At 45.3% G+C, this 23,963-nt stretch overlaps 1 long non-coding RNA gene across 4 annotated transcripts; it reads right to left on the reverse strand.

The window, feature by feature from the left end:
• Positions 1-4,928: 4,928 nt before the first annotated feature.
• LOC144704546 (uncharacterized) lies at positions 4,929-11,129 on the reverse strand. 4 transcript variants are annotated; one of them, XR_013581839.1, is made up of 4 exons: positions 8,146-11,129; positions 7,148-7,301; positions 6,546-6,730; positions 4,929-6,207 (listed from the first exon to the last, which is right to left on the reverse strand). It is a non-coding gene; the product is annotated as an uncharacterized LOC144704546 (long non-coding RNA). The 4 variants fall into 4 exon arrangements; XR_013581838.1 differs by having other exon boundaries at positions 7,148-7,322; XR_013581836.1 differs by lacking the exon at positions 7,148-7,301 and having other exon boundaries at positions 8,146-11,124.
• Positions 11,130-23,963: the final 12,834 nt, after the last annotated feature.

A 23,963-nucleotide genomic window follows, 5' to 3' on the forward strand; every position in this document is an offset into this window, starting at 1 on the left:
TGCTCGACCAAATGCCCAAAAGAGGGTCAGAGTAAGAGAGAGATGTATATTATTTGAATTTTATAGGCTTTGTGTATTTTTATATAGGTTTTATATAATGAAATCGGGGATAAGAGGGTATTTCAGTCGAACACCCGTGAGGTGTTCGACAGAATGCCCGATAGAAGACAGAATAGGAGGGTCAATATTTTTGAAATTTGTATAAAGTTAATAAAATAGAACCTATATAGTTCGAATAATGTTCATTGAACACAAGAGGAGTTCGATAAAATGCCCAAACCAAATCACGGTACAAATTTTTGATCAGAAACTCTAGCAATATCTAGATTAAACTAGAAATATTCAAATTAACAAAACTATAATGGTTTCTCATCCAAATGAGGCGAAAGAAAAATTACCAAGTCGCCTTGAGTCAAAGCTACGGGCGTGCCGATGCAGATCACTGCCGCCTAGCCTCGGTATGCAGATTCCCCTTGCTTCTCTCCTGTGCTGGCACAAGTCTTGGTCTTCTTCAGCCTCCTCTAGCGCCATCTGGAGCTCTAGGAGCCATCGGAGGGTTATCACACCCCTCCTCTTGCTCTCATCGCCGCCAGATGGGATCCCTGCCATCGTTCTGGACAATGGTTGAAAGATGATTGAAATGTGGGCCTTTGAGGCCCCTTTAATGGCCTGGGATGGACCTCCCAGGCCGTTCGATGGAGGGGGAGGCCCCTGGGGGTCCTCCCAGGCAGTTAGATGGTCTGGCGGTCCCTCCTCCGGCCAACAACCGCCTAGCCGTTGGCATCGACGGCCAGGCACAGAGTTGGACCCAACTGCCCTTGGTCATTCAATGCCGCTCATCAGGGTCCAATGGATGCAAGTAAATTGCAGTCATGGACTCAGATTGATGGCGACGACGTCAACACGACTTCTGCGGACACGCCGCCACCGTCAACCGACCAAGTCAACGCTCTGGCATCAAGCACGTCTCCATCTACGCACGCCCCATCAAGCACGTCTCCACCTACACACACCCCGCCACGCGTCATGACACGTCGTCAACGCCAGATCAAGAAGTGCCCTCTGACGTGACATGATATCACGTCGCCTACCTTTACTTTTATTTTTATCTCTCGCATTATCTCTTTCCTCCAAGGCCTATATATATAACCCAATGTTGCAAGAAACATTTGGCAAGTTTTATTTCAAGAATTGAGTTTTCTTCTTGGAGGACTTGCCCTAGCTCTCTCCCAATCGGATCATCGTCACCACCGCTGTCACCACTGCTGCCGGCCTCGTCGTGGTTGTCGATCCCCGTTCTCTCTCGGTGCCCATTCATTGATAAGCCAAAAATAGGGGTAAAGTTTATGAAATTTTAAACCCTTGTCGTCGTCAATTTCAGCTTATACAATAAAATTTATAAAAACTCTACTTAGGATGTGTAATGGTAAGTACGAGTATTGTCCAAGGGAAGCTAGTAAGGAATCAAATTGATGTTCTTCTAGAATCAAATTGAACCTAATTGGGGTCAATTTAATCTTCAACAGAGATCAAATTACCCTAATTAGAGGAGAAATGTAGAAAGGGGGATAGAAGAGATGAGATGAATAGAAGAAATAAGGAACTCTAATTTGAATTGATTGATCCAATTGAAGGGATCAAAGAATTCAAATAGAGAGATTGAGAAGAAGATTTAAATTTGTTTCAACTGATTCTGTAGATTTGATGATTTAGGAAAATGATGGGGGACCATCCGCCAGCTGAGGCACCAGGTCAACCCGCGGTGACACGTCAGTAACCACGTCACGAAGCTCGAGCTGACGAGAAGGACCCGGAGTTCAAATACACGGCGTGACGAGAAGGCTTCCCCAATTTACTTTCCTTGTGTTTTCCCAAACTTTCTCGTTGTGTTTTGTTCGGGGAGGGCCTCCGTGTTTTGGCCCTTCCGTCATATTTTGAACCGCATTTTACGGCTCGATTAGGGGTTTTCCCTAATCACGGGCCGATCCCTAGGGTTTCCTCCCTCCTACTATAAAAGGAGAAGAGATGCCCTAGAGGAGATTATAGAAGTTGAATTATGTTTTTGCAGATTGTTAGAAGGAGAGAGACCCCTCCCAGAGGAGGGAGGGATCCCTTGAGGGAGAAAGGGGAACGCCGCCGCCGCCGGCTCGCTACCGCCGCCTTGCCGCCGCCACCAGCCACCGTCGTTCAGAAGTCCGAGTCTACTATGCCAGACTGCACCGCTACCACGTCGCCGCTGCCGCCCTCCTTTTCGTCTCTCAGAGGAGAGCCCGCCGCCCACCGCTGCCGAGACGCCCTTCCTCCACTGTCGTGGTCGACGACTCTGGTGCCCCGCAGCTATCGCCGACGCCCAGCCCAGGCACCACCGCCGCTGCCCGTTTGTCGTTCTTCAGGTGCCACCGCCTGATCCGGCAGGCGCCTTTGTGCCCTTGTGCCCGCCCGATCGCCGCCGCTCTTCGGAACGCGGACGCCCAGGTGTCCTTGTGTCTGCCGCCGCCAATCGGCCCCAACCACCTCGTCTGACCGCCCTCTCGCCGAGGGGAGACAGTCCAGCACCTAAGCCCTTGCCCGTTTCTCCCGATCGGCACCGCCGAGCCCGCCGGCGAACCGGCCTTGCTCGTCCGTCTGTCCTCCCACCGAGGGGAGACGGTCCAGCACCGAAACCCTCGTCGGTTTGTCCCGACCGGTGCCGCCAAGCCCGCCGACAAGCCGGCCTTGCTCGCCCGTTCGCCCTCCCATCGACGGGAGACGGTTCTGCCCAAAACCCCCACCGATTTCTTCCTGACCGGCGCCGCCACGCCCCGCTAGCGCACCAGCCACGCTCGCCCGCCCGCCCTCCAACCGAGGGGGAAGACGGTCCCCCCCGTAGCCTCACCGTTTCCCCCGACCGGTGCCGCCGAGCGCCGCCAGCAAACTGGCCCCTCCCGGTGCCTATTCATCTTTCATGGGGGCCGCATCCGTGGCCGATCTGTGGCCACGCGTGCCTCCCTCTTCCACGCTCCCCCAAGCCGCCGCTGCTTTACAGCAGACGATCTCCGGGAGACACCTGCCCTGTCGGGGGCCAACGCCGCCCGCCGCCCGCTGCCGGTCGCGCTCTTCGGCGCAGCCGCCGCCCAGCCTCGGTGCCACCTCCGGTGAGTCAAACACGCGCCGGACACCCGCCTGAAGCCCTCCGAGCTGCATCGGACATTGCCGACGTTCCTACTCCTTGTCGCTCTGACATCATCGACTGATCACCCCAACTCATCTTTCGTCTCGCCGCACCAGACCTTCACGCCATTTACGACCCACTGCGACCACCGCGACTACCGGACCTCAGTCCGCATGTCACGACGCTAACCCCTTTGCTGCGTATTATTACCTATTGCAATATTTCCTCTCGTGCTCCACTGTTGAACCACGCTTTCCTACGTTTCTCGCACATTGGGACTTGGGTAGCCACTTTCCGCCGTTAACCCGTCCATCACTATTTTCGGGGATAGATAGTTGGATCGAGGATACCCGCTCCTACGGCGTCCTTCGATTGATCTATCGGATCGTACGTGACACGTACGTGAATCCCTCCAGGGTGCCGCCCTACTTCGGTTATTGCCGTACTTCTTGTTATCTTTATGAACGTGCATTCTCGCATTGCATATCAACATCCACGCTCATTCGTCTCCGCCCTGTGTTGCAACCCGTGCCGTCGATCCCGGCCGTACGTGTTGCATCAGAAAAACTAATCTACTGAATATTGAAATGGGAAATTTAATCTCCTAGAAAGTTAAACCTTTTTATGTTGTTTTTTTATAGTTTTCTTGAAATGCATTTGAATACCCAGTTAAATCTATCAATTTCTCCTCTCAATCCTAATCAGGGTTTGTACATGCCACTCAAGCCAAGCGATTTAGAAGTTCAGACAGAAATTAATAAGAACGATTAAGAGATTAAACTAATAACATCCAAAATACACCAAAAAATTCAAATACAATGAAGGAAAAGGTACCAAACAAGTTGATCCATGCTGGAGCTCCTCTCTGTCCTGCAGCTGTGATAGAGCACCACCAAGAATGAGCTCCCCCTCTCTAAATTTAGCTTTTATACTTAGGTTACATGGTCAAAATCACCATTTTACCCCGTTTAGTAATTATTTTTTATGTATCAATGTAGGTTTGATCTGAATGATCCAACCATATAAAAAGAAAGAGGGGATCAAGACAAGAAAATCCATAAAAAATCATCTCAATCGGACTTCAGGATCAAAAGTTTAAAATTGGTTTAAAATTTATTTATTTATTCATTTCTTTTTTTAACACGCCATGACGTGTCGTCCTCTCATTGGCGCACGCATTTTGAATTCTCCTTTTTGCGGAAAAGTCCTTTAGAAAGTTTGGAATTGCTGCTGAACGCCACCCAAAAATAATTGTGTATATGCCCCTTGCACTTTCTCTCTCCTCTGATTTATCGTAAAAACCATTAAAAAATAGTAAATAATTGCAATAAAACCCTGTAACTGTTTAAATAATAGATTTACGCCTGCATACACGATCGAGAGCTATTTTTGAGGGCATAATTGCAACTGAAATTTACGAAAAGCCCCTAGAAGAGTAGAAATTGCTTTAAAACTCATTTTCTCAATATAAATATATCATTTTCCTCTTTAAAAAATCATTTTTCACTTAAATAAATCTTTAAAAATCCAATTAAATCCTAAATAAATTCTAGAGAATTCCATAGCATTCTAGGAAATTCAGTATTTCATCCCCATAATAATTAAGCTCGAAATTAAATTTTAAACCTGTAATTCTCATTTTAAAATAATTATTTCAAGCTCAAATAAATCTCAGAAATTTATAAAATTAACAGAAAATTAGGGAAAAATCAGAAATCACTTGGAAACATTAAAGTTATGTAAATATATGATAACAACCCCATTTTAAGCTCTTTAAATGCATAAATTGTGCTAATAGCATGAAATAAAGACCGAATTTAGGGAGTTATCATTTGTGCACTGTCATCCAGCGCTCATCTACCCACACCCGGGCCGCCCAACGCCAGGCGCCCTAGCGCCAGGCCACCCGCCCGGGCCGCCCAACGCCAGGGCGACCCTAGTGCCAAGCCACCCGCCAGGGCCGCCCAACGCCATGCGCTCTAGCGCCAAGCCGGCCCACCTGCCAGGCCCGCCCAACGCCAGGCATCCTAGCGCCAAGCCGCACGCTAGGGCCGCCCAATGCCAGGCGCCCTAGCGCGAGGTCGCCCGCAAGGGCTACCCAACGCCAGGACCGCCCTAGCGCCAGACTGCATGCTAGGGCTGCCCAACACCATGTGCCCTAGCGCCAGGCCGCCCCGCCCGCTAGGGCCGCCCAACGCCAGGCGCCCAAGCACCAGGCAGCCTGCCAGGGCCGCCCAACGCCAAGCGCCTTAGCGCCAAGTCACCCCGCCCGCCAGGGCCGCCCGCGCAGGCCACTAAGCCGGTCGCCCGTGCAAGCGCCACCTACGCAAGCCGCCAGGCCAGCCGCCCGCGCAGGCACCGCCCGCACAAGCGCTGCCCGTGCGTGGTCGCCCACCCTTCTAGCTACTATCCATCATCCTCTGGTCTTTCATCACCCTTGGACCGTTCGCCATTGTCTGTGTCGAACGCGGATTGTCTCTTCTCCAACCCGTCAGCGGTACGCCGAGAATTCCCCACAGCCTCGACATGCACTTCGGTGCTGAGGTATCCCTGAACTCTTTTGTGTCACGTGTTCTTCGCCTAGCATTCTGCTAGAAGTTCTTCCATCACCATTGAATTTGTCTTAGATTTTCTGGAATTTTCAACTAGTGGATAAGGTCTTTTCTTGAGTTTTCCCATGAGCGTGAATTCGATAGTATTGATTTTGGTGCTTAGCATCATCGCGGTGGTTGAAGATAGTACTCCCGCCCTCAACGAGGAAAGGGGCTGCACCACTACTATTTCATCGGATTTAAGCCTTCGAAATCGACCGTGAAATTTGTGGTCTGTTTTATCCATTCCCTCCCTAAACCAATCCCAAATATAGCATTCCACCATTCATTTCCCACTCTCCTCAGTTATCTTACACCCCTCATCACCCGTTGTCCTGCATCACAGATTAAATGGTGTACCTCCGCTCTTGCCCTGTCAGTTGCCCACGTCAGCCTTTATTTTCTTCTTATTCGCCCGCAAAGGGGCCTGCGATCTGCTCAACGCCCAGCAACCAATTAGAGGGCCTGAAATAGATATAAAAATGGTTTTTAAAAAATCGAATCGATCTCATTGTCTGATTCTTTTTAACAAGATCAGACGTGCGATATCATATCCTTTTACTTAAAATGGCCCAAAATGGTATGGGTTTCGGGCCAGGTCAGCTCGAATCCTGATCATAATTTGTTTTATAATTTCATCAGATCATGGCCCGTTGGGCCGCAACCCCTTTTTTGTTCATTGGCCCGGCCCGATGCAAGGGTAAAAGATATAGTGGGACTGAAATCACATATAAAAAATGTTTAAAAAATGGAGCGCTAATTAAGTGTCAGCAACCATTTTTTATTGAATTAAAATGCCTTACCTCTATTATTTAATGCAGCCTTGCTTCTCCTATATGGGCCTGGGTGGGCCTCCATGTGATCTTTGTGTGGCCAGCTGGCTTTGCCAGCCAGGCGCGCTCCCCTTGGCCGACTTCAGGCTGGCTTGAGCCCTTCACTTGCTAGCCTGCGGCTGGCTTGGGAGCTATTGCACCCGGTTGGCTCCTAGCTGTCCCAATAAACTCATTTTTTATATATTTCCTTTCTTCTTCGAAAATTCTTTCTTTTGTTTCTTTCTTCAATTTTGACTTCTTTCCGTGCAATAATATAGACTAACATAATAGTTAGAGCATCAAAAATTAACAATGCCTTAAATATATTTTTACTAAGAAATACTTGAAGTTGTACAACATGTAAAATGACATTAAAAATTCATGAAGTTGTACAACATGTAAAATGACATTAAAATGACATTGATTCATGACTTGCTCTATTTAGTGATGAAATGCAAAATTCTTATAAAATTGGAGAGAATACACATGAAATGATCCCAAAATGACTTTAAAATATGGATAATTATACGTCACATTTTGGGTCTATCAGACAGTGGATGGCATATTTTCTGCATTCTGAGTCATGTAATCACCTGAGAGGTCCAGTTGGAATTTGATGTGTTAATGCCACGTGTCAAATTCTGAGTAGCCTAATGCACTGCCTCCTCCCATACTTGGGACGGGACGATCTTCATCTCGTCCCCTCCGTCCACATCCTTGAGGATCGTGCACTATAGCCTCACCTATCTTCATGTCATCACCATCAGGCTTCAAGAGAACACCCTTTGCTCAAAGAGAGAGAAGAGAGGGAGACACTCCTTGTTTTATGAAAAACCTCCAAATAAATCTTCAAAACAATTGAGTTATTCTACATGACAAAAGGGAACCATTCTCTGGCTGGTATATGATCAATGCCTCAACCCCCAAAACTCTGAAATCTGTTTTTGATACTGTCCAACAATCTTCACCTTGCTACACTCCCAAACCCAAGAAGATGTCCCTCAACCCAAAAAGGCGTTCATTATCTTCGTCATAGTACATATAATATAAAGCATTTCTATCTTGAGCACCTTTATCAATGTATAAGCGACAGTCTCCTTTTCGTGCACCTTTTAGAAAGCAGTATCTCTTCAATTCATTAACTCTCTGATTGATGTCAGACGTCGTCCGGTCAATACCGAGATGAGGCTCAGACACCTAAATGTAGTTGGACATCGTCAATGACATTGCCTGAAGGATAAATTCCCTACGGGGAATGTAACTACGTGATGTCGTGTGACCTAGGCGGACATACGTGCAGGCCCGAACTCATGGGGATTCGCCGAGCTCCAAGCTCAGGGGTGAGCGACCGGTGATGGTGGCGGTGACCTTCTGACCCTCGTCGGAGCGAAGACGACAACTACGATACTAGACGGAATATTTCTATTGACGCTCGCATGTAACGGATGGGCTTGGCCTGTACCTAGGAAGACACTCAACTCATAGTTTCTTGATATTTTCTCTCACCTAATTTTAACCTGAGTGCGGTGGAGAGCAGTCAAAAATATACTAAAGATGATAATATAATGGATGAGCAAGGGGAACCGCATACCTCGTCAACGGCGATCTTCGTCGTCGGCATCGTCGGCATCTTCGTTGGTGCCGGGACTGGTAAGGGCAAGCGCGATGGAGGCATGTCGGAGGCAAGCTCGCTCAACAGGCAGCGGGATCGCAATGATGGCGCAGGATGCTGGAAGTCAGAGGCGAGGAGCAGAAGTTCGGTCGCAAGGCAGCCCAATCGTGGTCTGTCAAGCACAACCGGCATCGGCAAGTAAAATCACAAACAACGCACAGTGGCACTACGGGTGGTGATGTGGCTGGTGGCGATCGCAGGCGTCGAGGTCGGTGCGGCCAAGGTGGTAGCAGCGCGCACGGCATGGATGGTGCAAACACAGATATAGCAACGAGCGAACTGAACCGCAGCAAGCGGTGCTACACACAGAGGCGACAACGTTCACAATTGCAACCGTAGTGATGGCATCTGATGGAAATGCAGTCGGAGGCAGCGTCCACGTGGAGCAGCGGCCAGCGGGGGCATGAGTGTATAGGACACAACCCGAGCAGCAGGTCGACCGTACAACACAAGGGTGGTTGCAGGCAGTCAAACCATCTGGGTCAGCCGCTCTGGTTGACAGCAACTGGGGCTCAAAGCGTTGACGACACCGGTGCCTCGACGTCTACGAGCCAGCGATGCAAATTTGCAGGCAGTGTTCACGCTCTCCTTTCCCCTTTCCTCTTTCCTTTCCTTCCTTCTCCCCTTCTCCTCCCTCCTCTCTTGAGACCAAGGAGTCTAAACAAGTAAATTCAATATGAAAGCCTGGTCTGAAAAATTCTAGGGCACCATCGTGCCCTTTACATGGGGGCATGATGGCCCTTACTAAGGGCACAAGTGCCCTTACTAAGGAGGAGGGGGAGAGGGGGGTGGTGGGTGGGGGTGGGGTTCTAATACATAGGACCCCCCTTTTAAAACAAAACAACAAGATCTTTGGCAGGTGTTTGATGACGCGAACATGACACACGAAAACATGATGTACACATGACGGACACAAAATGACATGACGGACATAAAATGACATGACGAACATGGACGAGACGAACACGAATACATGGACGTGATAAAAGGATGAATAAAACAAGCATGAACTGGCAAAAGATCAAAATGGTCGATGGCACGGTCGTGCATTTCACCCGGGGTATTAAACCGGGGTGTCTTCACTGTCGCCTTGGCGTGCCAGTCGGACTGGATGCCACCCGTAGGGCTGTCGACAATGATGATGGTGGTGCCAAAGACGTCTTTGACGGGATGGGGTAGCGTGCTTCATCACCGATCATGTGTTATCACACATCAATATGTCTCAAAAACACAGTAAACTTAATTATTTCCCAACCTATAACACTCTAACTGTCACAAAATAAAGAAACCTCGAGTTTTAGCATATGTCCCTTCAATCACAAGGCCTCCATCACTGTTTCTCCAGCTTCCATGTACACCACCTCAGGTTAGGCAAAAAGATGATAGTGGATATTTTGTCGACTTCCAACGCATAAATCCTACAACCATAAAACACATACCTTATTATAAACCTCCTACAAAATGAAGAAACTTCGAGTCCTAGTATATGTCCCTTCAATCACAAGGCCTCCGTCACTGTTTCTCTAGCTTCCATGTACACCACCTCAGGTTACGCAAAAAGATGATAGTAGATATTTTGTTGACTTCCAACGTGATGTAACACGGCCTGCCGGGATCGAGCGGCGCGTGTAAACATCACAGGAGTGGAGGGCAGAGCGGCAGCACGAGGCGGACGCTTCGATAGTGGTTGCAGAGTGGGCCCGGCTTCGTTCTGCTATCGAACTGCAAAGAAAGGCGTCGTCGGTGCGGAGCGGCGGCTGTATAGCCTACTGCGATCATCTACTTGCAGCGGTAAACAGGCGGCGCCGTGTCATCCAACGTCCGTCTCCTCTGAGGCTCATCTAGGAGACCGGAGTAACGGGTAAGTGGCTACGGACGGTGAGCGGCGTAAGGTGGCTGCCTCTACGTTCTATCATCGGACTACGAAGGCTCTACTAACTACGATGGCGGTAACTAACTTCCGCTCAACCTAAGAGGGTTATAGGTAACTACAAATGGACGGTAGCGGGCGAGTGTATCGGCGGCGGCGGATCGTCAACAAGTCCTCGGAGTGATCTCGACGAAGAAATGTTGGCGACGACCGCCAAGAACCGAAGGTCTCGATTCTTCTGGATTCGTCCCGGAGTGGTTTCGACGGGGCGAATCAAGATGACTGGAGGGGTCCGAGCCGGTAATGGGGCAAAGCAGGTAGAGGAGACCGGTGTCGGCCGGGGCAGTCGGAGCGGACGAGGGCGGCAGAGGCACTCGTAGTCGATCGGAGGAGGAGGTCTTGGTCGGGCGGCCCGTGACGGCTGGCTCGGGGCCGGAGAGATTGGGGGCCGTCGGAAGGCCAGAGGTCACCGGAGAGCCGGGAGTGGACATGGACGAGGGCAGGCCCAGCTGCCAGCTGGCGGCTGTGGGCGGCCGGTTGGCCGAGCGGACGGCCGCAGAGAAGGCTGAGGGCGGCCAGGCGGCCGTGGCGACAGTGGAAGCCGCGACAGCCACGGGGGCCGTGGCGGTCGGAGGCGGCCCTGGCGGCCGGGCGGCCGCGACGGCTGGGGAGGCCAGGAACAGCGGAGGATGGCCAGGGCGCAGGGAGGCACCTGATGACGGCGGTCGAGGAAGCCCCAGGCCATGGAGGCGGCAAAGCTGGCGGCGCCGGCGAAGTCGGCGGTGGAGCTCCGACGACGGGAACAGAAGCAAGCCCTAACGCCCAAATCCTCGATGGCAAAAATGTAATTTTGCCCAACTTCCAAAAATAGACTAAAATCTCTCAAAAAATACTCCTAAAATGCCTAAAACTCAAAGGACAAAGGGACTACATTGTGGAAAACACTTCAACCTCGATTTTTCAATTCTTCTTCTTCTTCTATTACAATGGGCATCCTTCCTTTTTATAGGGGAAAAGGGGAAGCCCAAGAGGCTTTAGGGAAGATGAAACAACAAAAAAACAGAAAACAAAGAAACATAAAAAAACAAGGAAGATAACTCCTTAAGGATTGATGGTCCCCCATCACAACGCATAAATCCTACAACCACAAAACGCATACCTTATTATAGACCTATTACCAAAATCACCTACCAAAGTCAGAACCAACAAAGACAATTATCGAAAGAGCACATTTTTTCAAAAAATATCCTGGTTCCCACAAAACTCTTTAGATATTCTAGGATGAACTCCATCACTTTTCAATGCTCCTTCTATAGGTTGCTCATAGACCTGCAAACAATCCCAACCGCATGAGCAATATCTGGCCTCATATAAAGAATAGCCTAAATTCGAGAGCCAATACCACTGGATTAATACATTTACTGTATTTTATCTATATTCCTTTATGTTAGAGCATTGATCTTTAGATAGCTTGAAATAATTCCCCGGAGAAGCATTGCCACTTTAGCTCTAGACATGTCAAGAAGATCAATAGTCTTCTCAATATTTCTCCTTTAAGTCAACCATTAGCGACCCATCTCCTTGTTCTTATGGGTCTTCATACCAACAATCTTTATCTCAGTGTTTTTCCCAAAAATGGCTTCAACCTCATAATCTCATAATACTTCAAGGAAATAACCATATCATCTGCACAGAGCAACAAAATATTGCATGATCCATCATTACACCACTTTAATTAAATACAACATGTAAACTCACACCTGGTATACTCAGTCTATATCATAGAGGAGTCAAACTTCTTGTACTACTGCCTCAGAAATTATTTTAATTCATAAAAGTGTGTTTCTTACTTTTCAAACAAAATGTCCAAATCTTGGTGCAGTTTAACCATTTGGTTGATTCATATGATTTCCTCATCTGAATCTCCAAAGAGAAATATAATTTTCACATACAATTACTGCAGCTCCATATCCTCATATGAAACAATGGCCAACACCACCCAAATGAATATATGCATTCCCACGGATGAAAATATTTTCTTTAAATCATATCCTTCATTTTGATAAAAAACTATTTAGAAGAAGCCTTTTGTACATTGTGTTTGGCCCTACTACGGCGCTGGTGACTTCTTAAATACCCATGTGAACCTAATAGCATGTTCCTGTGTCAAGCTTCTCCACATCCAATGTATTAACTCTTTGCAGAGGATATTCCCTCGTAAGACAACACCTGCAGCCACTTCTTCTTGGTCAGCAAATAGTTTCTTTGAGTGAACGTAGTCTAGCATCTCTTATTAATAAAACAAAGGTGAGAAGTTTTTCCAAATGAGGATGCATCATCGCCATCTCGTGGTCATCTAGTCACAATGCTATGAGAATTTTCCACCTTTGGGGTATCACCACCAACAACCAAGTTGGGCGGATTCTCCACTTCCCCTACTAACCTACTCGTCTTCTCACCGAGACTATCACATAAGTTTTGAGATTCTATATCAACAAGGAACATTTTTAAAATATGGTGTTCATCAAATAACAGATTCCCACTAACTATACTCTTCTATGCTTTAATATCCTAAAGCTTATATTCATTGATTCCACTTCGTCAATACAAAATGGTACATCTCTTTGACGTTGAATTAAGCTTCGATCTCTCATTAGTGAGTAACTTCGACATCCAAAAAAATAAAAAAGTGGAATAGTCAATAGACTCACCCATTCATATCTCTTTAATAGCATGCCCATTATGAGCACAATAAGATAATTTATATATCAGTTAACATTCAAAAAATGTAACCTCTCCAAAAAAATGTGATTCATGTGTTCTAGAAAACTAATCTAATGAGGAATCTTATTCATTATAAAGTGATGTTGAATCTTGTGATCACCACATAGCTTATCAAACTTAGAATTCTTGAACTCCATCCCATTATTAAACTACAATAACTTGACCTTCCTCCTGATCTAGATCTCAACCTCAACACACCAAGACTTTGATATCCTCAAAAGTATCTCATACTTTTTCATGTATAATTGAACTCAACCCTATTGGTGAAATCATCGACTAAATGAAACAATTATGAACACTTTTCTCTTAACATCAAATCAAAATATTCCCACACAATACAGAAATGAAACCAAGGATGAAGGTTTCACCCAATGATTGACATGAAGTCTTTTGCAAAAAATTATCATTATGACATCCCAAATCTTGATGGCATAACTACCGATCATTTTTTACAGTAATTTGGGGATGAGGAAATCTATTTTATCCATAATATGATGAGATGAGAAAGATGATAATAAAGATAGATAAATAAAATAAAATAAGTACATGCGATGAATCATGATGACGGGAATAAATAAAGATAAACAAAATGTGTGTATGTGATGGATGAGACTACCCTTCCTCATCAATGTTTATATTTTTTATTGGTTTACTCAAATAGAACTGTCAATTCAGTACCCTAAATTTGAGTTCATCAAGAATCTATTCAAGATGTTCACATGTTCAGCATCTAGATGTGTCAATTCACTCAACGTGATGTTGGATCTCCTCCTAAAATCGTTCAACTGTTCTCAACTTGTTCAAATATCATCTAAGTTTTAGATGCTAATCTCACTGCTAATTCTTTCTTAATAGCTAGAGTGTTCTTGATAAAACAAAATAAAAATGGGCCAAGTTTGGCTAGCAGGGGCATCTAAAATTGATGCTTGATAACACCCTAAATTTGGTCTTTATTTCATGCTATTAGCACAATTTTATGAATTTAAAGAGCTTAAAATGGGGTTGTTATCATGTATTTACATAAAAATACTGTTTTCAAGTGATTTCTGATTTTTCCCTAATTTTCTGTTATTTCTATGAATTTTAAGGGATTTATTTGAGCTTGAAATAATTGTTTTTAAATGGAAATGGCAAGTTTAATATTTAACTTCGAGATTTATTAGTACGGGGATGAATCAGTGAATTTCCTAGAATTTTATAGAATTTTTTAGGATGTTATTGGATTTCTCTGAGATTTATTTGAGGAAGAAATACATTTTTTATTAAGAAAAAAGATATATTTATAAGGAAAAAAATGAGTATTAAGATTATTTTCGAACTTTGAAGGGCTTTTCGTAAATTTTTGTTACAATGATGCCCTCGAAACAGCTCTCGGTCGTGGTTGCAGGTGTAAAGATATCATTTAAATTTTTCTAAGGTTTTACTGCAAATGATTTAATATTCTTTTTAATGTTTTTAGGAAAAACCAGAGGAGAGAGAGTGCGCAAAGGACATATACACAAATATTTTCGGGCGGCGTCCATCTGCAACTGCGCGTTTTGAAAAGGCTTTTTAAGCAAAAGGGTCAGAAACAGTTTTCGGGTGTTGACGTGGTCTCATCTCAGCCGTCGGATGAGAATCCAACGGCGCTTGATGATGGGCGCCACCAGGAGGTAAGTTCACCGCCTGCATGGCGCATACAACGAGCATGAGCGGGCGGTGACGTGGCGACACGTAACTCATTAAAGCAGAGACAAAACGCACACGCACGTGCGTATCAAAACGTATACGAGTCGCGACTTTTGAGTTTTTTTTCTATTTTATTTTTGCCAGGGGGGTGTGTGGTGCAACGAGAAGACACCCACACTAAGAAGTTGAAAAGGCGCCAACCAATCGGCGGACGACACTTCAGCGCTCGTTTAAAAGAAAAATTATAAATAAATGAATTTAAATCCAATGGCTAATATCGATTTAAATTCATTTATTCATAACGTTTGATCCAGAAGTCCGATTGAGATGATTTTTTTATGGATTTGCTCGTCTTGATCCCCTCTTTTTATCTTTAGTGTTGGATCATTTATATCAAGCCTACATTGATAGAAAAAAATAATCACTGATTAGGGATAAAATGGTAATTTTTACCATTTTACCTAGGTATAAAAACTGAATTTCGAGAGGAGGGGGTCATTCTTGATGGTTCTTTATCACAGCTTCAAGACAGAGAGGAGCCCCAGCCTGGATCAACCTGTTTGGTACCTTTCCCTTCATTGTATTTGAATTTTTGGTGCATTTTGGATGAAGTTAGTTTAATTTCTTGATTGTTCTTGATTCTAGTCTGAACCTTTAAATCGCTTGGCTTGAGTGCCAGGTACAAGCCCTGATTAGGACTGAGAGGAGTAATTGATAGATTTAACTGGGTATTCAAGTACATTTCAAAAGAAAATTATAAAAAAACTTCAAATTCTAGGGTATTAAAATTTCTTTTTCATTATTATCTAATAGTGCAGTTAGTTCTGAATTATCAAACCTACAAAAACCAACCAACCAAATCAAAATTTTCTTCTTAATCTCTCAAATTGAATTCTTCGATCCTTTCATTTGGACAAATTAATTCAACGTAGAGCTCCCTTCTTCTATTCTTCTCATCTCTTCTACTTCCCTCTCTAAATTCCTTGTCTAATTAGGTTGATTTGATCTTCATTGAAGATCAAATTAACTCTAATTAGGGTTGAGTTATCGAGAAAATCATCAAATTGAACTCCTTACTAGCCTCCCTTGGACAATACCTCTACTCATCATCGTACATCTTAAGTGAGGTTTTATAAATTTTATTGTATGAGCTAAGTATTGACAACGTCAAGGGTTTTAAATTGCATAAAATTCACCCCTATTTTTGGCTTATCAATGCCCCCCTATTTATACTTATTCAAGTAACTTTCTTAAAAATCCTTTTTTTCAATAAACTTTCTTAGAAATCCTTATAATTATGTATACCTTAGTAACCATAGATCCCATGTGTGATCTTCTACATTAATTATTTAATGATTGATATTACCTAAGCGATAGCCCCATTTTCCATCATGTGGGGCGGGGCGCCTATCGAGCTACACCTTGTGTTTTAAAAGATACATAATACTGATTGAAGTCACGTGAAACACTTTTCTTCATCGGTTATTTTATGGTATAAACCTTCATTCGTGCAATACAAATGACATAGTGTGCGATTCACTATTAAACCTCATTTGGCATTCTAAATAGTAATCATGTGTAATGGAGATCACTAGAGAATGCCTTCTCCAATATCTTCACATTTATAATGAGGTATTTAATGCATACCAAATATCTCCAATATCTTCCTCAAGTTAATATTAGCATATACCGAAGCTTGATGATCCCATCTTTATCGCTCAATCACCTTCAATAGTTCTTCCTCTATTTGAGGTAAGACTTATTTGAATGCCATGATTAGGTACTCATAAGTCAAAGTCAGAATATTATCGTCCATTCACAATATGTCTTTTTTGTCTCAGGTCATAACAACATTTATACCACTGTTACATCCATCAACCTCATTGGCATTTACTTATAATCCCATTAAGTCATTCATGTGGATCAATTTAGTGAACGCTTTCCCCAAAGAGCACCCACTATTTGTCCTTTCTCTCTATATTAATGGCCATAGGATGAGCCCTACTTACTTTATAAGTAGTACCAGCTAATAATTCTTCCTACACAGTTTGATGTATGTCTCGATCGTCCATTAAAAAGACTATTTATTGTACATGTTTAGAAATTAGTGATCGCTAAATTATGATATGTTCTAAATTTACTAAGTCAATTTACATACTCACGTGCTTTATTATAAATACCACGTGTGAATAAGACTCAATAAATATCTATTTCAATGAATGTAAAATACCATTGAAGTATCATTGGCTTGACGGTCACATAATATATAATCCATCATGACTATCACAACATCTCATGTAGGATATTATATAGTATTAATCATAAGGATGAAAATTCCCCATTTATTGCAATTCAAAATCATTCTTATATTAGATATGTTATATTTACTAACAAACAGGTCATCAAAGTAGGTCTATCTACCTTAGACCTATCCATAGTTTTAACTACCCATCTTCTTATTCTATTTCTTCTTCTTTTTTCTCACCATTCTAAAGTATATTGAAGGAATCTATAACAGTTCCAAAATCCAACTCCGCATTATCAGTTATGGCCTTATATCTCCAAAAGGAAAGTCTCAATCTGAAATCACTAAAAAAGGGAAAAGCATAAAAAACCAATAGAAGTATGTATCAACTGGAACTTTCCACAACGTATTCATTGGCCAACTTCTTTTAAAAATATCTGAAAACTGAAAACATTCCTTTGGGTTTTAAAAGCCATCTAATTTAATTTTGTCACTTTTGTATGGATCTAAGCACGTTTCCATGGGAATTTTTTTAGAAACGTGAGTAGTCATTCTGATGGATGTCATTATTTATTAGTATCTGTTGTCCTTCAAGTCATAGTATTTGAGGGAAGAAATTTTCTCAACGCATAAAGAGGCATCAGTGACATGGATGCAAAAGTGGTCATCCTTTGAGACCTATATAAAAATATGCCACTCAAGGCATTTAGAATTTTCAAAAATCCAAAAGCAATTGTTAATTTTTTTAATGTGTGCAAAGGTTACTGCTAAGAATCCTTTTGAAACTTTTGATTAATATTTGATGGCATCTTTTGTGGGAAAGAAAAATATTTCATCACTTGAAGGGACCTTACAATGCTACTTGTCATGGAAATGATTGCATGTGCTCTCAACACATCATACATCCTTAAATATTGTGTCAAAGAATAAACTTATGTAGTTTTGAACAACTTGAAGTCTGTGAAAAAGAAAAGCTCATTAGATCAAAATAATGAGATTTTATTTTGATTAAAATTCTTATATAAATGTGTGTTATGGAGCGTATAATATATTTAGAATAAATTTTATTATTTTATCCAGATATTTTTGGTATTATTTAATTACTTTTGAAATATAATATTACAGAATAAAATAATTCAGGATTTGTTAAAAAAATTAATCATGACTATTTTTTCTGAACTAGGATACTTCTTCTGGATTTATTTCCACATTTTATGATTTCACCAATATTATATTGAGCTCACCACATGAGGGAATCTGATTACTATTACCTACGGCCAATAGTTTCTCACAAGCCAGCTACATGATTGGTTGTCATCATTGTAAAAAGTGTCATTATGACATTTTGACTGGCAATACCATAATTGATCAATCATTAAAATGGTTGATTCTCTTCTACTAGTATCCGGGAACATATGGCAGCAGGGAAAAAAGTTGGTTTTACTTTTAATAAATGGGATATATGTACTGTACAAGTGTGAGAACTATAAATTCAAATATTGAAATCATGAAAAATGCAACTGCAATGTGGGAAACATGATTTAAAAAACCATGACCGAAATTTTGAAAACATGTGGGCAATGGGATACACTCAAATGGTGGATCAAGGAATATTTTAGGGAATTGGTCAATCATTGGCTCTATATTTTGGTAACATTAATTTAATATTCTAAGTATATCTGTAAAATGTAACATCTAAATACTTGAAATTCTCCCCCATGGTAAGAGCTGAGAGACAAACCTCAAAAACAGATACTTAGGAATTTTACTGAAATCACAAATGCATACTTAATTCAAATTGTGTATTTTATTCATCAAAGCAAATTGGTCATTTTATCAATAGTTTCTTCAAATAAATATACTTAAAATCTTGAACTCTGTTTCAAAAATGTCAATTATATAAAAGTGTATTAGATAAATATGGCAATAATTCAGTTATAAGTAGAATGATAAATTTTTCTAATGGTGATATATGTATTGACTACCATATCAGTATTGTTAAATCACTTACTAATATTTGGTGTCTGGTCCATCATACTTCAAATCTCTTCGTGACTGTGACCTACAATTTGTTTGTGATGGCGAGGACGCCAACACATCACCGTCGAACGCGTCACCACGGTCAACCGGAGTCAACACGCCTGCTATGGACCCAACGGCACGGTCAACCGGAGTCAACATGCCTGCTATGGACCCAACGGCAAAGTCAACCAAAGTCAACCCGCCACGGTCAACCGAAGTCAACACCAAAGTCAACACGCCGCAACCGTCGACAAGCACGTCTCCACCCACGCACGTCCCTACGCGCGTCATGACACGACGCCAGAGGCAGATCTACAACTGCCCTTTGGCGTAACACGGCGCACGTCTTTAATTTCTCGTCTCTAATTTCTCGTCATTTTCTCTTTCCTCCAAGGCCTATATATAGGCCATTATTTTCAAGAAACATTAGGCAGTCATATTTCAAGAATTGAGTTTTCAGTTAAACTCTTCTTGGAGGACTGCCCAGCCTCCCTCTACCCTCAAACCCTAGCCGTCGTTGCCGCCGCCGCCATCGCCGCTGTAGTGTTCATCGCCGGCCACCTCTTCCTCGTTTCCATCTCTCTCTCTCCCCCTCCCTCTCTTTCTATCAGACCTGACACCCCAAGGCCGCCCAGGCTGCCCCAGTCAGGGCCGCCCAGGACCGCCTAGGCTGCCCCAGCCAGGGCCGCCCCAAGGTCACCCAGGTCGCCCCAGCCCGGCCACCCAGGTCACGCCCAAGGCCGCCCTTGCTAGGGCCGCCCAGGCCGCCCCAGTCAGGCCACCCCGGCCCAGCCCCAGGGTCGCCCCTGCTAGGGCCACCCAAGGCCGCCCAGGCCGCCCAGGGCACCCCAGCCAGGGCCGCCCACGAACAGCCCAAGGCCGCCCAAACAGGGCCGCCCAAGGCCGCGCTCAGGCTGCCCCTATCCGGCCGCCCAGGCCACGCCCAGGGCCGCCCAAAGCCGCCCAGGCAGCCCCTGCCAGGGCCGCCCATGAGCAGCCCAGGCCACCCAAACAGGGCTCCCCAAGGCCGCGCTCAGGTTGCCCCAGTGCGGACGCCGTCCGACGCCTCGAGCCGTGCGCGCTACGTGCGCTCCGTGTGCGCGGAGCGCACAGAGCGCTTGGAGCAGCGCGCGCGAGTATTCGCCTACGCCTGACTCTGCGACAACGACAACTACTCATTGCCAGGGCCGTTTAATGCCCGGAACGTCCAGATCTTGTCGTCCAGTGGGCCTCTCAACGCCCGGACTCGCCCAGCCTCGTCACGATCAGAATTTCCCGCATCCTCTTCACGCACCACAGTGCCGAGGTACGCCTGAACTCTTTGGTGTCAAAGTGTTCCCCGCTCAGTGTTTTATCGAGAAGTTTCCACCGTTGTCAGAATTAGACTTGGTTTGGATTTCCACTTCTCTCTCTTTCTCGAGTGTTTCTTCGCGACGCAAATTCGGATATTGATTTCAGTGCTTAGGCATCGTCGCGGTGGGGGAAGACAGTACTCCCGCCCTAGATAAGGGTCGGAGCTGCACCACCAGATTTTCATCGGTTTTAAAGTCCAAATTCGACCGTGTGATTTCTATGGCTGTTTTATCCCTCCAGTACCCGATCCATCCCTAGTCATCCATCTACCCGTAGTCTGTCCCGTCAACCCAGTCGTCCATTCCTTAGTCGTCCATTTCGTAGCTGTCCTACGTCAGTTTGTTAGTTGAACTATGACACAATCGCACATAGTCTAAGACCAGACACCAATATGATAATGAATGATTTCATGCAAGGTCTTAAACTTATGGATACTAGGCCGTAAAGTGAGGGTAGGAAACATTTTTCCATGATGTGGAAGTTAAAAAAAATATCATTGATCTTTAAAACTAATCAAATTTATCCCCGTGACACTTTTATGGAACTTTTCATGTCTCTAGCCTCTAGAAGTATTCATTCAATAAAGGGGCTTTTGGATCTTGACTTCTTGATGTAATACAAGGGGTGTGCCGAGATCGGACAGCTCGTATTACGTCATAGTAAAGATAATGAGTGGAGTTCGTAAGCTAGTTATATGAAATGAATGTCGATTTAAAACCCCGATGAGCAATATGGACGACTACGAATGAGGATTGACGATCAATGACATCCTCTAAGGAGATATTGATCGGATTAGACTCCCAATGACCCTTTTTAGACCAACTAAGATGTCTACGGGTAAGGGGCATGTGACGGCCCTGGGTTGTTCCACGTCTAAGGATCAACGAGTAATCATCATCCACAAAGAAATCCTATCTCTCGACACGGTGGTTATCCTATAGTAAATTTCATTGTAATCCAAGGCAGAAGAAGTGATAGCGGGAGACGGCACTGCAAGATGTAATAATACTGGAAATTAAGGGAGGGGAGTCGAGTAAGTACCTTGTTGACGATAGTCCACGGCCAAGTAGTTCATCAGAGGGCAGACCGACGAAGGAGATTTGGTGGTGGCGATCGGCGTGAGGAAGATGATGATCCGGATTGGACCCGAATGTGCGTGGCAGCGGATGGGGCAGGCGGCAGTGGAGTCAGGCGCGCGTGCTGGGTGCCTGCGCGCGGCGACAGGCAAGGCGCACGGGCAGGGGCCTGTGCGCGGCAGCGGGTAGGGCGGGCGTTGGAGGAACCGGGCACGCGGGCGGGGCCTGTGCGCGACGGCAGAGCGGGGTGCGCGGGCGGGATGCCTGCGCTGGGCGATGGAGCAAGGTGTGTGGGCGGGGCCCACGTGCGCTGCAGCGAGCAGGATGGGCGATGGCGGGCGGACGACGGCCGCACGCAGACGCGAGCGGCGGCGCGAGCAGACGCTGGCTTGGCGCGCGAGCAAGGCGGGCGGTGGAGTTGGCCGCGCAAGTTGGGTGATGACTCTCAATAAGTCATCAAATATTTAGACTTTTAAGTATCAAAGCACCAAGAATATTTAGTTAATTCATGTGAGTTGTCATGCATATGCATTATTTTATAAAATTACTAACCCCACTTGATTCTTCGAATCAAGTGGATTATATTTGACATTTTTTGGGTTAGTAAGTTCAGAAACAGGTTAAGACAACCAAAGGAGGACGACAAGAATCAAGAGGAGTTGGCGAAAATTCAAGAAGAAGAAAATTCCGAAAATGCCCCCGAGGCATGTGTTAAGAGAAACCTATAAATACTCTCTTGAGAGTTCATTTTGAGGTTGTCCAGAATTTCTCTCAAGGAAGCTAGGGCTTGGAGAGGAAGGATTTCTGCAGACCCTCCAAGAGCTGCTGAGCATTGGAGCTGGGAGAGAGGCAAACTGAGGCATAACCAGGCCAAGAAGATCATCTCCTTGCCGGAAGGGCGTGACCCAAGGAGGTGTGATTGTTTTGGTTTCAGTGTTCTTCCTCTTCTCCCTTCTAAGACAATCAGAGTTGGGCTGGAGATCACAATCTGTGTCTTCAGCATTTTCCAACCTCTGTTGTTCCTCTGTCCACGTTTGATTTTTTTGAGTTTGCAGTCGTTCGAATCGTTTGTTCTGTTCGTCCACCTTTCAATTCCCCAATTCCCTCTATAATCTGTTCACAATCAAAATTTCAAACCATCTAAGTTGTGCACGACAGGGGTGAGCACACCTGCACAGAGTTCAGCCATTGTTGCAGGCAGTAAAGGTTGCCCACGACCTTGACCACCAGCAGGACAGGCAACCGCCCGCGCACAAGGAACCGCCCGCGCGCTAGCCGGTCCTGCGCACAAGAAGCTGCCTGCGCACAGGAAGCTGCCTGCGCATAGGAAGCATTCCGGCGTGCAGGCAGCCACCTGCGCACAAGAGGCAGCCGCCTGCGCACAAGAGTCAGCCGCACGCAGGCTGCCTCGCGCCGCAAGCGCTGCGCGCAAGTCTTGGCCGCTCACCGCAAGGTGCAGTGCGCAAGCAAAGCCTGCGCGCAGCAAGCACTTCAGGCGCACTCGCGCAACCTGCAGGCACACCGGCAATCACCTCTGCAGGCTGCCAAGCTGCGGGCAGAGGTGACCATAGGTGCGCCTACCAGGTGTTTGATATCTTGCCAAATCCACAGGAATAGGTCTGTGGATAAAGGCGTTTCTTAAAATAAGTGCTCAATCTTGAGGTTTAACCCTGAGTAGTAATTTGCTATTCCTAAGAGGATTATTCCACACATCTTTTCTAAGTGAAAAAGAACTTTACTGAAGATTATTTCTTTGACTGTTAAAATTGAATGTTCAGAACTGATAATTTAAAGAAAACTGAAAAGAGCTAATATTGTTTTCCGTGCTCCCTGCGGATCGACCCTTACTCGCCTTAAGGCTGTGAGGTTATAAATTGTGTTGCATAAGCTCAATCCTCACACAACCAACTGATAAATAACCAGTAAAAACACTCCAAAGTTGAGCTTATCACTGGGGCCTGCGCGCAGCGGCGGGATTGGATGCACGGGCGGGGTGCCTGCGCACAGCAGGGGACAGGTCCGGCGGTGGCAGCATCGGGCGCGTGGATTGGAGCCTGCGCGCGGTGGCGGAGCAGAGCGCGCGGGCAGGGCCTGCATGCGGTGGCAGTCTGGGTGAGCGGCGGCGATTCACGAACTAGGAATTCTTGATTGCAACTGCTCCAAGAACTCTTCGTGGGGGCAGAGGAATCTTGAATTCTTGTGATATGATGGAGGGCGCACGTGGGGATGGTTGAAGGAGGCGAACGACGACACACACCCTTGGAGTAGTCTCGACGAGGAAGAGATGAAGCCGACGCTGAGTCTTGGATTCTTTAAGCTCGACCTTGGAGTAGTCTCGACGAGGACGATGGGAACGATCCGGAGTGGTCTCGACGTGATGTCATGCGGCGAAAACCCACGGAGTAGTCTTGACGTGGGGCGAGGACAGACACGACCCCTCTACTCTCTATTCCTATCTATCACTACCTCTCTAAACACTAAGATAGAACTAAGAGACAACTTTCAATTTCAACAATGTCTCCCTTCACTTGGGCATGATATCCCCTTATATAGTGAGGATAGGTGCCAAGTGATGTCGTGTAGAGGATGAACCGTCGCGAGACGTGGTTCGGCCTCAATTCAACAGTTACAAGCGAAAGGAAAACATAACATGGACGAGGCCCAAAACACCGGCCTGGTCCGTAAGATCCAAGAACGAAAATTACAAACAGACAAAATA

The sequence above is a fragment of the Wolffia australiana genome, chromosome 6 (assembly GCF_029677425.1).
Source record: "Wolffia australiana isolate 7733 chromosome 6, ASM2967742v1".
Lineage (NCBI taxonomy): Eukaryota > Viridiplantae > Streptophyta > Magnoliopsida > Alismatales > Araceae > Wolffia > Wolffia australiana.